Here is a 14866-nt window from a genome sequence, read left to right as displayed (position 1 = left end):
TTATTTATAGGAAATGAAAGCACTAAGTCTCAGATTATATTGATGTTTGAAATGGGACATTTTAATAGATTTATTTGCAATACTGACAGAAGGGCCATTAAATGGAGAAACTGAACCTACCTCCATTAAAAAAAAATTAGGAAAAAATGAAGAGAAAAAATCATGACTCGTGTCAGATGGACTAATTCCTATTTACTGCCCTGCACTTCATTTGCAGGGGAGAGGGGGGGGGGGGGGGTTAATTATTAATTTAAGTAGCATATGCTTTGGTGTATAATTCTTTGATACCTGTCAGTTTCAACTTCCATTTAATTTCGAGCTATTCCTGTGCTGTTTCAATGGAGTTGTCACATGCGCTAGAGCCTAGAGGAGTTATCTAACAAACCCTGAAAAATAAAGACTTTTACATCTATTTTAAGGTATCTAAAATTTCTTCAACCTATTCTGAACCTATATAGCTTAATCAAAACATTGTGTTGCACCTGATCTATAAAAGGAGTACAATAGCCACGCTTGAAACTCCACCAGATTTCAGAGATCCTGTATTGATGACAGTGAAATTAAAAACTTCATAATATATTGAATATATCTAAAAATTAACCCATTCATCTTACTTTGTGCTTACAATCAATATTCTACTGCTTCTCATTTAGTTACGTCTTCCGCTTTGTGCCGATTCGAACCTCTATACGACAAGTATCACACAATACATGTATGTATGCTTGAGGTACCTGTGGCCAGCTCCACCAGATTTCAGAGAACCTGTATTGATGACAGTGAAATTAAAAACTTCATAATATATTGAATATATCTAAAAATTAACCCATTCATCTTACTTTGTGCTTACAATCAATATTCTACTGCTTCTCATTTAGTTACGTCTTCCGCTTTGTGCCGATTCGAACCTCTATACGACAAGTATCACACAATACATGTATGTAAGCTTGAGGTACCTGTGGCCAGCTCCACCAGATTTCAGAGAACCTGTATTGATGACAGTGAAATTAAAAACTTCATAATATATTGAATATATCTAAAAATTAACCCATTCATCTTACTTTGTGCTTACAATCAATATTCTACTGCTTCTCATTTAGTTATGTCTTCCGCTTTGTGCCGATTCGAACCTCTATACGACAAGTATCACACAATACATGTATGTAAGCTTGAGGTACCTGTGGCCAGCTCCACCAGATTTCAGAGAACCTGTATTGATGACAGTGAAATTAAAAACTTCATAATATATTGAATATATCTAAAAATTAACCCATTCATCTTACTTTGTGCTTACAATCAATATTCTACTGCTTCTCATTTAGTTACGTCTTCCGCTTTGTGCCGATTCGAACCTCTATACGACAAGTATCACACAATACATGTATGTAAGCTTGAGGTACCTGTGGCCAGCTCCACCAGATTTCAGAGAACCTGTATTGATGACAGTGAAATTAAAAACTTCATAATATATTGAATATATCTAAAAATTAACCCATTCATCTTACTTTGTGCTTACAATCAATATTCTACTGCTTCTCATTTAGTTACGTCTTCCGCTTTGTGCCGATTCGAACCTCTATACGACAAGTATCACACAATACATGTATGTAAGCTTGAGGTACCTGTGGCCAGCTCCACCAGATTTCAGAGAACCTGTATTGATGACAGTGAAATTAAAAACTTCATAATATATTGAATATATCTAAAAATTAACCCATTCATCTTACTTTGTGCTTACAATCAATATTCTACTGCTTCTCATTTAGTTACGTCTTCCGCTTTGTGCCGATTCGAACCTCTATACGACAAGTATCACACAATACATGTATGTATGCTTGAGGTACCTGTGGCCAGCTCCACCAGATTTCAGAGAACCTGTATTGATGACAGTGAAATTAAAAACTTCATAATATATTGAATATATCTAAAAATTAACCCATTCATCTTACTTTGTGCTTACAATCAATATTCTACTGCTTCTCATTTAGTTACGTCTTCCGCTTTGTGCCGATTCGAACCTCTATACGACAAGTATCACACAATACATGTATGTATGCTTGAGGTACCTGTGGCCAGCTCCACCAGATTTCAGAGAACCTGTATTGATGACAGTGAAATTAAAAACTTCATAATATATTGAATATATCTAAAAATTAACCCATTCATCTTACTTTGTGCTTACAATCAATATTCTACTGCTTCTCATTTAGTTACGTCTTCCGCTTTGTGCCGATTCGAACCTCTATACAACAAGTATCACACAATACATGTTTGTATGCTTGAGGTACCTGTGGCCAGCTCCACCAGATTTCAGAGAACCTGTATTGATGACAGTGAAATTAAAAACTTCATAATATATAGAATACATCTAAAAATTAACCCATTGTACTTACAATCAATATTCTACTGCTTATCCTTTAATGAATTCTCCCGTCTTGTGATGAACCTCTATGCAACAAGTATCACTCAATATGTACGCTTAAGGTGCCTGTGGACAACTCCACAACATTTCAGAGAACCTATTACTATAAAATGGGATTATTCCTCTTTTCAGTAATAAAAAAAAACCTTACCATATACGGGTATTTTCACTTGTTTACCCTCTATTCTTATGTTTGATTTGATTAACAGATTAAGTGCAAGAATATTTTCAAATCCTCTAAATATTTATAGTCTATTAAGTGTATGTATACTAAAAACTACAATATTTATTGCTGCAAAATGCTGAAAAACAGTTATTAAATATTTCTACAATATAAATTTCTTACGGAAGCTTATCTGTGTTAAAATTGTGAGATTGAATACGTTTACCACTTGCTAACTCGTTCATCAAATTATTCGTTCTAATTTAATTTTATATCATTTCTTTCAAAGACATCGTAAAAATTATTTTTTATACCACTGCTTCTTTTACACATGAAAATAATTGTTTAAAATATTAAATTTTAAAACAGAGTCTTGTAAAGAGGGTTTTAGCATGAATGCCATTACAAGATTCATTTATCAACATGGAAAATTAAAGTAAAAGTCGTGGATTACTGCTGCACGTGAGTTTAAATTCCTAAGCATGTTCAAAAGATGTCACCTCCACGAAACCAAGCTAGGAAATTTTCGGTATTTGAACAAATAATAACTTGTATAAGGGGGTATCATGTTCGTTCCCCTAATCTACCTGTTCGCTTGAGTTTGTTCGTGCAGGGTCCGTTCACCATTATTCTTGCTCACCCTATATCTCGTTCACCATATATCTCGTTCGCCCTAATGTATTTACAGTATATAGTATATATTAACATTTATTATTTATTTTATATTCAATATTTTACGACTTGGTGTTTTCTTTCAAATGTTGCTACTGTATTATTTTTGTTGTTGTCTCCTGTGTGCAATTTATGTAGCACTTCTTCCTCATTCCATTATTCTATCTCCATATAATAGTAGATTCTAACTGAAATTTGCTTCAATACCTTCTGGATTTCATAAAATCAAGTTATATGTACAGCCTCATTTTATGTACCAATGTACATATAATTTATTTAAAAAGTCCACTGGTTCCTTATTCAACTTTCTGCAATATAAATAAGGTGAACGGACCCTGTGCGAACAAGTTTTAGGGGATCGGACTCTGGGCGAATGAGGATTAGGGCGAAAGGTGTCAAGGGCAAACAAATTTTAGGGAGAACGAACATACAACCATATAAGGGAAATATTCACATCCGTTTGCAGAATACTCATGATACCGTATGATTAAATCTCATCTTACTCCTGTATGCAGCACTAAAGAACCAAATTTTTTTGTCAGCGAGGTTGGTTAAAGAAAGTTTAAACACATCACATTGTATTTTTCATGCAATTTTTATTCAAGAAACGGATTTGGGGCATTATTTTAAAAATATGAGGAAAATTTCCGTATACAGTGATGTTTTTTCTTACTGAAAAGAGGAATAATCCCGTTCTTTAGTAATACTTCCTAGTACAAGGATCTGTACCCAACCTGATTAACCCATTCATCCTAAAATTCTACAGCTTATCCTTTACCGATTTCTCCAGTCTTGTACTGGACCACTATGCAACAAGTATCACACAGTAAGTAGACTTGGTTGCCTGTGGGCAACTCCACCGTATTTCAGAGAAATGTATTTATGACAGTGAAATTCAAAACTTCATAGGCAATAGAATACATCTAAAAATTAATCCATTCATCATACTTTGTACTTACAATCAATATTGTAGGCTCAGGAGGCCTTTCGCTTTTCCGCCATCTTTTTGTTACCCGCTTAATTTTGTAATGACACATCGGGCTCGATATTAGAACCATTGTAATAACTGAAAAACCATACCGGAATTTGTTTTTCCGAACTGCCTGACTGGTTAAGTTATAGACTCTACCCATTCTTAACGTCAATAAAGCATTTCTGGATTATTTGTGAAAATTTCAACGATTTAAAATGATTTAATTTTTTTTTAATTTTAAAAATGTCATATAACATATACCACATGGCTTCTCGGGCGACTATACCAGAATATTTGCCCCTCGGTGACAGGAAAGCCCTGGAGTGTTATGTCACCTTTGCCTTCGGCATCGGGTGACATAATACTTCAGGGCTTTCCTGTCACCTTGGGGCAAATATTCTGGTACGTCACCCTCGAAGCCATGTGATATATGTATAATATCAGTACCTTGATCCGCGTCTCGTTTGATCTGGTGATCCGCGCCTGTCAACTCGATGTGATACGACCCTTCAGATCAAGTTACTGTTATAATAATATGTATTTATCAATCAATTAATATACCTTTAAACCTCAAAGTTATCTACTGTTCACGTTTTTTATGTAGAAAATTAATAGACTTTAATAAAGATCCATTATTTATCATGTGCAATCAAATATCTTATAGATCTCGCTGGAAACTTCCTAACTGCCTTTTTCATGATGTTTATATTTCCATTTGTTTGGTTGTTCTCATTATAAATGCTGCTCGTACCTTATACTTTCTTCATTTAAATCAATGTAAAAATATTTGTTTCCTCATAGATATATGAATTAATTGCTTTTGATACAAATAGAGTTGATTATTCAAATTGCTAAATGGAACTGTGCAATCATTGTCGGACAACATACATAATGGAAATACTAAACAAAGTGCTAGAATTAAGGGCATATGTTTTAATCCGAATGAGCAGTTAGGAATTCGAAGTAGCCATGTGTGTACATTACTCGAATGTATATATCAACACCTATCTGATAATTCAATGGGTTTCTCATTTTCGTATCCCATCAAGATTAAATTGTGTTTTTTTTTTTAGTTAAAAATTTATATTTGATCGGTTCATTGTTTAAATAACTAAAACAGATTGGTTTAAACTTCTGGTATTTCTATAACGTTTATCTATTTTCCTTGTGTTAAATGCTTTGATATAGCAAGAGAAATAACTCTACATTTAATTTTGAGCCTTTTGACTGATAGATGGATTGTAATTTAAGTCATTCAAAAAACTTATAAATAATTCGTATTTCCTCATTTTCATTATATTATTGTAACCAGTGTGAGTAATTAATGTTTTAATTATTTCTATTATGTGTGTTTACATTTGTGTTGTCATGTGTGAATGTCCACGTGTGAGTGTTTATGTTTGCTGGGTGTGACGTATTTGACCATTTCCGGTTTGACTAGATTCTTTCTATTTTTAATTTCCCATTAACTTTCCCGCTGCTAACAATTTTCATGCACACTCAGCGCTACACCTTTGACGGAATAGTCATACTATATCTAGTAGCTGATTTATATAGTGTGCCTGATAAATATATTTATTACTTATTCATATCTTATTATTACTTATTCAATTCTTATTATATTTTGTAATTTAAAAGTAAAGTCAGTAAGGATTTGTAAATGTTTATTAATTATAATGACTTTATTTCAGGTTTTTGTTATATTTTTACCATCAATAAATATAAACTGGTCAAACCTAAACCATTGACTTGTGTGTTGGTGTATTAATGATGAACCCAAGTACAGACATGGTGTACATTATTCTTAAAGTTTTCTCTAGGCAAACATTTTTGTAATGTCATAAGATTATCTTCACTTTCACGAATGTTAATATAATCAAAGTACTGAAAGTTCGGGGAAATGCAACGCATGAAAAACAGTTAAGCGGGAGAGTATATAGTAACAGGTATGTCCGTCTGTCCATATGTACGTCCGTTCTTCTTTCTGTTACGTTCTGGGGTTTCCATTTCTTATCCACAAATCCTGTTATATCATGGAATGAAATTTGATGAAACTTCAAAGATTCTTTATTACATATTTCCATTGTGCACCTTCTATTACACATTTTTATCCAACACATATTTTGGGTTTTCCATGGCAAAACATGGACACTGCCATTATATACATATGGGAGGCGGGGGTATCATTTAGTGAACTCATTGCTCACAGTACCTCTAGTTTCTAGACCTCACTGCTCATAGCACAACTAGTTTCTATCATTTTGACACACACATTTATGTGAAATAAACATATAGCATTTATACCTACCGTATAAGAGGACCTTTATAGAGAATTTAATTTTGGCATTCATAGCGAGGGTGCCAAGATCATTAAAGTTGAATATCGCTAAAAATGATTTATTTGTTTTAATTTCATTAGTGAGTTTTTTTTAATTGCTAAAATGTCAAGTCGCTAAAAATAGAATAGCAATTTTTATGGACAAATCCCTAAATTTTCTTCAGGTTAAAATTCCCATTTATACTAAATTTCCTGTTGAAATCTACAGTGTTTTTTCTTCTAACCCGTTTAGAGCTGTTTACTCATACAATTCTTCTAACCATCAGCTGAGTTGTCTTTAGCGAATAATAATGTGTGAGCCAGGGGTTGTATGTTATCCCTTCAGCGAATATGGCGGTGTTCCCAGCCAGGTACAGACCGTTAGAGTTAGAGCAGTGACACTTATTTTGCCACCTCCCTGACTTTTACAAAGTCGCACAGTTATCTCCGTAAGGATCGTTGTCTTGGTCTTTGGTCGAGAACTTCACGTTGTGTATAGGGTTGGTCGTTGCAGTAAAACAATCAGCTAGAAAGTTGATAAATGAATACATAAAAACATTAATTCATTCGCAGATAGGTTAAGGTTACAACCAATTATTCAACTTGCCTATATGATATGACGTCATAATAAGCTATATGACGTGAGATTTAGAGATAACGATATCTTAAAATCGATATCTAAGATTGATTTGAGACCGTAAAAATGAACCAAAATATGCAGAGGAATAATATCAACGGAATTTTGTCGTTCCTGGGCCTCTGTAGTTATCAAAGGAGTTACATACCAAACCCGTGACGTCATAACTGTTGATCATGCAGTAGCAGAGTGAAAGTAAAAAGTAACGAGAATTGATTTAAACAAACACGAGAAATCGGAGTTTATAAGCATTTAGAATGAATATCATGTGTGATTCTTGTGGGAATAAAGCGTATGAATAAGGTATGGTAATATAATTCTGCAATTTCTTCGTAAAATTAAAGCAGGGAGGGTGTTTACTTGCCGATCAGCCTTTCAACTGTCGTTTGTAACAAAAAAGATGCAAAAGTTCAACACTACGCCGCATACCTTGAAACATAATTTTTGTTTCTATCTAAAGTTCTCATTTTTTTGTTTTTGGAGGTGCTGCTAGAATCATATGGTTTTCGGGAATTGATGCATTTTTTTCGATGTTATGAACAAAATGTAAAAATTTTGGGAAGGTTTCGTCCGAAATTGTTGAATAATTATTTCTATAAGATGACAGTAGGATTCTAGCAGCACTTTTCATGGTACAGAGATGTTTTTACATAACTATTAATATAAATTGGAACTAATTATCCCCGGGGTAGTGTTAAACTTTTCACTTTTTCATGAAGGCATATTTTCTAATTATAGACGTCACGTGGTGACGTCATGGTGAAGTGCCTTCTGTAGTATAAGTCAGTGAGTCTTTGGAATGCATAATTATAGTAAAAGTTTTATCCTTGACTTTTCCGATTTATTAGTGTTACATAATTATAAAAAAGTGTTAATTCGCCGAATTCTGATCCATGTGCTGCCTTAACAAACCCGCGTTTGTCAATTCAATAAGCATTCTGAGAGTATTGCATAAGCAATACATGTCCCCTACCGGGTTTTCCTTTTTCTTCAGGATGTCATTTTATTATATGCAAAAGTCATGTCCAAGGTAAAGCTACAAAGATTTTGGATTGTACATGCCTTCAAACTAAAAAAAATTTAATCCACATTAAGACGAAAATTCCACTCATTTCTCCACCGTCTTTTCCTCGCTTCATATTTCTGGCGACCATCGGAAGTTAGAGCAGTTCGAACCCGATCTTAATTAAACGGTAATGCAAAATATTCAAAATGCCATAGTTCTGTCAAAAATCAATGAAGCAAAGCGAAATTCATACTTGATATGTTACTATTTAAGATACACTCACATAGCAAAATTCAGCTCAATATCTGCCAGTGTTTAGAAAAAAGTGCGGAAAACCAAGTGGGACAGACTGACAGAGAGACGGGAACAGACAAACGGACGGACGTAGAGGAATGCTATAGCCCCCCCCCCCCCCCCCGGTTTCACCGGTAAAGGACTAATTAAGTTAGTGAATTATCGCACTATGCCATTAACAGGAACCACACGTCTTATTTTCGAGATATGATTTTTGACTGTATTTAGTTCTTTCAACTTTCGCTATGGGTGGGTGTTATAAGCTCATGCTGAAACATGTTTAGAGCAGGTTCGGGGTATCTAACTGTTTACACATAAGGCAGTGTTTAGCATCTTCCAAGTGTTTCTCTGCTCTCAGTAGAATCCAGTGGTTTCAAATTTAGAACCATTGTTAAACTTATTTACTGTATAGTTGCAGGCATCGTTAAACTACCTATAATTAAAATCTTGAATGAAAATAAAAAGTGAAATCTACCCTCCTTCTTAGTTCTAACCTAATTAATTTTTTATAATCGGTTTTTCCCCTACATGCTCAGTAACACAAATAAGATGATCAATTGTTGCATTTAATTGTAAAAATATACATATTTATATAGGAAGTGCAAAAGCGCACACACAAAAATTGCTTTTAAATTTCTTCTTTGCAATAATCGTCAATGAGAGTTAAAATAGTGAATATAGTCTGTTCCCCATTCATTTGAACCTGATATTTCAGGTAGAGTGAAGACATTCTCCTTCTTTTGGTCAAACTTTTTATGTACAAAGCAATATAAGGAACCCTTTTGTGTACATAACAATACCAATGCTAAAGCAGCCTATATGTCATTCATATAAACGGCACTTAGTTTTTCATATTTCTTATAGAGTTACCTGTCCCTAATACACAACATCGGAGAAATCAATTATAAAAGATTAAACTTTAAATGATGTTATCAAAAGTATGCATAAGTCATTATCTTTTTTGATAATTTCATGTACCTATAAATCTATCTATGCAATGTTTTTGCTCATATGACCAACTTGAAAAATTAGTGAAAGGACTACTGTATTGGTCTGACTTACTTGGCCTTTTAGATATCGAGTAACGACCGATTTTGCTCTAAGTCGGTATCTAACATAACGAGTCTGGTTGTTAAAGTCACTCATGTCCATCCGTAACTCGTATTCTCCTTGACTCAATAACTGGTAGAATTTCTCATTTCCTTAATTTATAAAAGGCTAATCTAAGTAAATAATACACATGTTTACAAATACGATCACCCCCAAACACAGAACTTTATGGGAAGACAAGATTTGCTTATTTGAAATTATGAGAAAAAAATCATCGAGTTGTGGGATTTTCCAAATGAAATTTTAAGAACCACCTCAGAACAATGAAAAAATGTAAGTTAGCCAAAAGACATATAGATAACGGGCAAGTACTTATTTTTCAAAGAAGGGTGTAATTATATATTTATAGAAATTCTATCAATGTTTGGGCTTTTCAGTAAAATTCTTGAAAGTAACCCTTTTTTATGAGAGAAAAAGAAATAATATACGTTCAAATGCAACATTTAACCAGTCCCTTGAATTATTGTGATCGGTTTTGATCGATCACAGTTGATTAGTTAAGAAGTATTTTTTTCATTTTACTCACAGAAGTATACAATGAACATGTATTGATTAACAGACAAAGGTGACCTATATTATTTCTCACCATTAAAGATCACAGTTGTATTCATCTCCGCACACTTTAGACCCTGAAGAACTTTGTTTTCTATACAATGACAGCTTTCTGTAAATCGTTTGTAAGGCTCATTATATAATTGCATTCTAGAAGAACTTGGATTTAATTCTACAAGTGGTAATCCTACTTATACTCATACTTCTCTTTCTAAGGAAGAAATTCTTCAAAATCACCTGTCAGTTTTGAATACTTTTAATATTCCACAGAGCCAAAATGAATTTGAACTACCTTATATATATTGGATTCCGAAACTTCATAAGAATCCTTACAAACAAAGATACATTGCAGGTTCCAGTAAATGTTCAACTAAGCCTCTTTCGTTACTTCTCACTAAAATATTGACAGTAGTGAAGGAAAAACTTCAAGAGTACTGTACAACTATATTTTCAAGAAGTTGTGTAAATCAGATGTGGATACTTAAAAATTCTAAAAAACTTTTGGACAATTTGAAATCACAAGACTTTACAAAAATCAACAGCTTAAAAACTTACGACTTTTCAACTTTATACACAACAAATCCCCACGATAAATTAAAATCCAGGCTTTTTTATATCATTGACAGCAGCTTCTTCAACAAAAATGGAACTCGTAAATTTACTTACCTCTTCATTGGTCATTTGAAAAATTATTTTGTTAAAACAGATTCTGATTGTACACATAAGTAATCTGAAGTTGACATCGAGAAGATGCTTGAGTTTCTGATTGACAATATCTATGTGGTTTTTGGAGACCAGGTATTCCAACAATCTATTAGAATTCCCATGGGTACAAATTGCGCTCCGTTATTAGCAGTCATTTCTATATTCATATGAAGCAGAATTCATGCAAATCTTATGCGTGAAAAGAAGAAAACACTTGCTGTTGCCTTCAACTCGACATTTAGATATATCGACGACGTATTGTCAATTAATAATGATAATTTCCATTCCTACGTCGACGCGATATATCCTTGTGAATTTGAGATAAAAGATACCACAGAGTCCGACACTTATGCTTCATACTTGGATATTTTACTTGAAAAAGACACTTAAGGTAATCTAACAACCAAGCTATATGATAAACGTGATGACTTTAACTTTTGTATCGTCAACTTCCCTTACTTATGCAGCAATATACCTTCATCACCTGCATACGGAGTATATACATCTCAGTTGATTCGATACGTAAGAGCATACTCTACGTATGAACAATTTCTTAAACGAGGTAAATTATTGACAAGCAAGTTGATGAAACAAGAATATCAACAGTCTCGTTTAAAGTCATCATTTCGTAAATTCAATGGTCGATACAATGACCTTGTCAGCAAATACAATTAATCATTGAATAAAAAGCTGACTGACGTTTTTCATATCAATTGTTAGTCCATTATTTATACACTGAATTGACGACGGATTTTTTCCGTTATTTCCTGACTATGACAACGAGCACACGGCGGGTGTGACCGGTCAGCAGGGGATGCTCACTCCTCCATGGCACCTGATCCCACCTCTGATGTTTCGGAGGTCCGTGTTTGCTCTGCTCTTATTTTGTATATTGTTTAATGGACGTTGAGATTGAATACTGTTCGTTATTTCCATATTCATCATCGAAAAACAATAGCAAAACATGGACATTATGGGAGACGGGGGTATCATTTAGTGAGCGCATTGCTCACAGTACCCCAAGTCTTGTATTTATTTTGAGATGCTAACAATCATACATTTACATGTTGAATGAACTAAAAATTTTCTTTACATTCGTTTTAATTTAATTTAGAAGTTAATTCAGTTAAGGTAGAAGTTGATGTTTTTGGAAGCAATAAAATAAATATAAGTCAAATCAAATAACGAATGCGTACCTCTTTCTATTTTGTTTATATTTACTAGTATTGACTTTCCTCATATAAAAATGTATTCCAATATATTAAATCTAAAAGCTCATCATTTTAATTTAGATGTATTTTGATGTATTTTATATTTGGCCGTGATTTTATTTATTTGATACTATGACCTTGTCAGTCAATTTTATTTATCACTAAGACAAGTGCTGACTGACGTTTTTCATACTTTTTATAAGTCCTTTATTTATACACTTAATTGATTACGGATTTTCCGCCTTTTAAATCTTGACAAGGAGCGCACGACGGGTGTGACCGGTCAGCATGGGATGTTTACTATTCCATGGCACCCGATTCCACCTCTGATGTTTCGGAGTTATGTGTTTGCTCTGCTATAATTTTGTATTGTTTTTTTTACTTTGATATCGAATACTGTTCGTTATCTCCATATCCTTCCTTTAAGTGCGTGGGATATTACAGAGCTATTGTATAACATGAAATCATATTTCTCTATCTATCTAAGGTAACATTTTCTCCAGTATCGATTGTTTTTTTATGACTCATTATTCTGGGCGCGTTTAGCAAGCAACAATAATTTGATTAATTAAACAATGTGATTTGATTTATTTTTTATTGTCCTTACTCCTAGGAATATCGCAAAATATAATACTAACTCTTCGGTATTTTTATTTTCAAGCAAACTTTGAAAGTTAAGATTGATTGTACGGACAAGTGCTCTAAGGTTGACATTAAAACTGTTCGAGCTTCTGGTATTATATGCGTTTGTAATGTCTGCCTAAATAGATAAGTATAACCATGGTCCCTTTATAACTATGGTCCCTTTAAAGAACATTGATCCCCTTAAATGTTTACACGGGAATCATCTTGTTTGCTTATCAATTAAAAGTATTAGCAATTGTAAAAATTGCATTTAAATAAGTTGTTCCCTCCATAAAAATATTAGCAATTGAAAATTTTGTATTTGCATAACCTTCTAACCTCATTCATAAAAACGATCTTCTCAGTTATATTGAATTATGTCTGGCTTTTTATATGTTTTAAATACATGTATTGAAACAGAAGCAATGATCAATTAGATGACATTTTATGGGTAGGATAAATTATTATCAAATTCATTTATGAAAAAAAAACATATTTAATTAGTCTACTTTTCTTTAAATGCGGGAATATAATTGATATTTTCTGTTTTTGATGTTTAAATATTATGATTTGAAAAATATTTATTGAAAAAAAACTAGATCATTCTTTTGCTAAACTTTTCCTTCCTATAATAAGAGCTTCAAAATCACTTGTCAGTTTTGAATACTTTTAATATTCCACAGAGCCGAAATGAATTTGAACTATCTTATATATATTGGATTCCGAAACTTCATAAGAATCCTTACAAACAAAGATACATTGCAGGTTCCAGTAAATGTTCAACCAAGCCTCTTTCGTTACTTCTCACTAAAATATTGACAGTAGTGAAGGAAAAACTTCAAGAGTACTGTGCAACTTTATACTCAAGAAGTGGTGTAAATCAGATGTGGATACTTAAAAATTCTAAAGAACTTTTGGACAATTTGAAATCACAAGACTTTTCAAAAATCAACAGTTTAAAAACTTACGACTTTTCAACTTTATACACAACGATTCCCCACGACAAATTAAAATCCAGGCTTTTTGATATCATTGACAGCTGCTTCTTCAACAAAAATGGAACTCGTAAATTTACTTACTTTGTCATTGGTCATTTGAAAAATTATTTTGTTAAAACAGATTCTGATTGTACACATAAGTAATCTGAAGTTGACATCAAGAAGATGCTTGAGTTTATGATTGACAATATCTATGTGGTTTTTGGAGACCAGGATTTCCAACAATCTATTGGAATTCCCATGGGTACAAATTGCGCTCCGTTATTAGCAGACTTATTTTTATATTCATATGAAGCAGAATTTATGCAAAATCTTATGCGTGAAAAGAAGAAAACACTTGCTGTGGCCTTCAACTCGACATTTAGATATATCGACGACGTATTGTCAATTACTAATGATAATTTCCATTCCTACGTACCGTTCACGGTAGCCTAGTGGTAGAGTGTTCGCTTCGTGATCGGGAGGCCCGGGTTCGATTCTCGTTCCCGGCGCTGCGTCAAATCTAAGACTAGAAATAGGTAGTGACTGTTCCTTCGCCAAGCGCTCGGCATCAGAAGTGAAAGTCACGGGTCTTTCGGATATGACCTTAAAAACGTAGGTCCCGTGTCGCGGTAGGCGCTGGCACGATAAAGAACCCTCACTGCTCAATGGCCCTGAGTGCCGAGTATAGGTCTAAATTTGAAGCCCTTCACCGGCATGCGGTGACGTCTCCATATGAGTGAAAAATTCTCAAGAGGGACGTTAAACAATATACAATCAATCAATCAACTGTTTTAAAAGTCTTTATCAAGACGAAATATTAACAAGACTTAATAAAGTTGATAAAATGCATCATTTTTATAATTCGTGTATGTGAGTTACTTTATCTCAGCACAAAATCCCCCAACCTCCATGTAAGTAGGGAAATGGTTTGAGGCTCCTTTGGAAATGCTGGTTTAAAATTTTGTTGACATTTAGCAGAAACAAATACGAAACTGTGTATTTCATATTTAGTTGATATGTAAAAACGCCACTATTCTTGACATATTCCTGACATTGAAGCGTCAAGGAATTTCAAAAAAGGATAAATAATGATAATAACTGTCGTACTTCCTGTTGAGTCTTATCAAGGATAATAATGATAACTACTGTTGTCTTTACTGTTGAATCTGATAATAACTAATTGGTAGTGTCGTCTGATATATA

At 33.4% G+C, this 14866-nt stretch overlaps 1 long non-coding RNA gene across 10 annotated transcripts; it reads right to left on the bottom strand.

Annotated features, from left to right (window-relative positions):
* Positions 1-285: 285 nt before the first annotated feature.
* Positions 286-4384, bottom strand: LOC134244327 (uncharacterized). Of its 10 annotated transcripts, none has more exons than XR_009987198.1 (4): positions 4214-4337; positions 848-2316; positions 615-762; positions 286-386 (listed from the first exon to the last, which is right to left on the bottom strand). It is a non-coding gene; the product is annotated as an uncharacterized LOC134244327 (long non-coding RNA). The 10 variants fall into 10 exon arrangements; XR_009987207.1 differs by having other exon boundaries at positions 615-1206; positions 1292-2316; XR_009987206.1 differs by having other exon boundaries at positions 615-1428; positions 1514-2316.
* Between the last annotated feature and the right edge of the window lie 10482 nt (positions 4385-14866).

Source organism: Saccostrea cucullata, unplaced genomic scaffold (assembly GCF_032062105.1).
Source record: "Saccostrea cucullata isolate Sc308-1 unplaced genomic scaffold, CSIRO_AGI_Scuc_v1 ctg13070, whole genome shotgun sequence".
Lineage (NCBI taxonomy): Eukaryota > Metazoa > Mollusca > Bivalvia > Ostreida > Ostreidae > Saccostrea > Saccostrea cuccullata.
The sequence above is the reverse complement of the archived record's forward strand: the minus strand, read 5'-3'. Positions and strand labels throughout refer to the sequence as shown.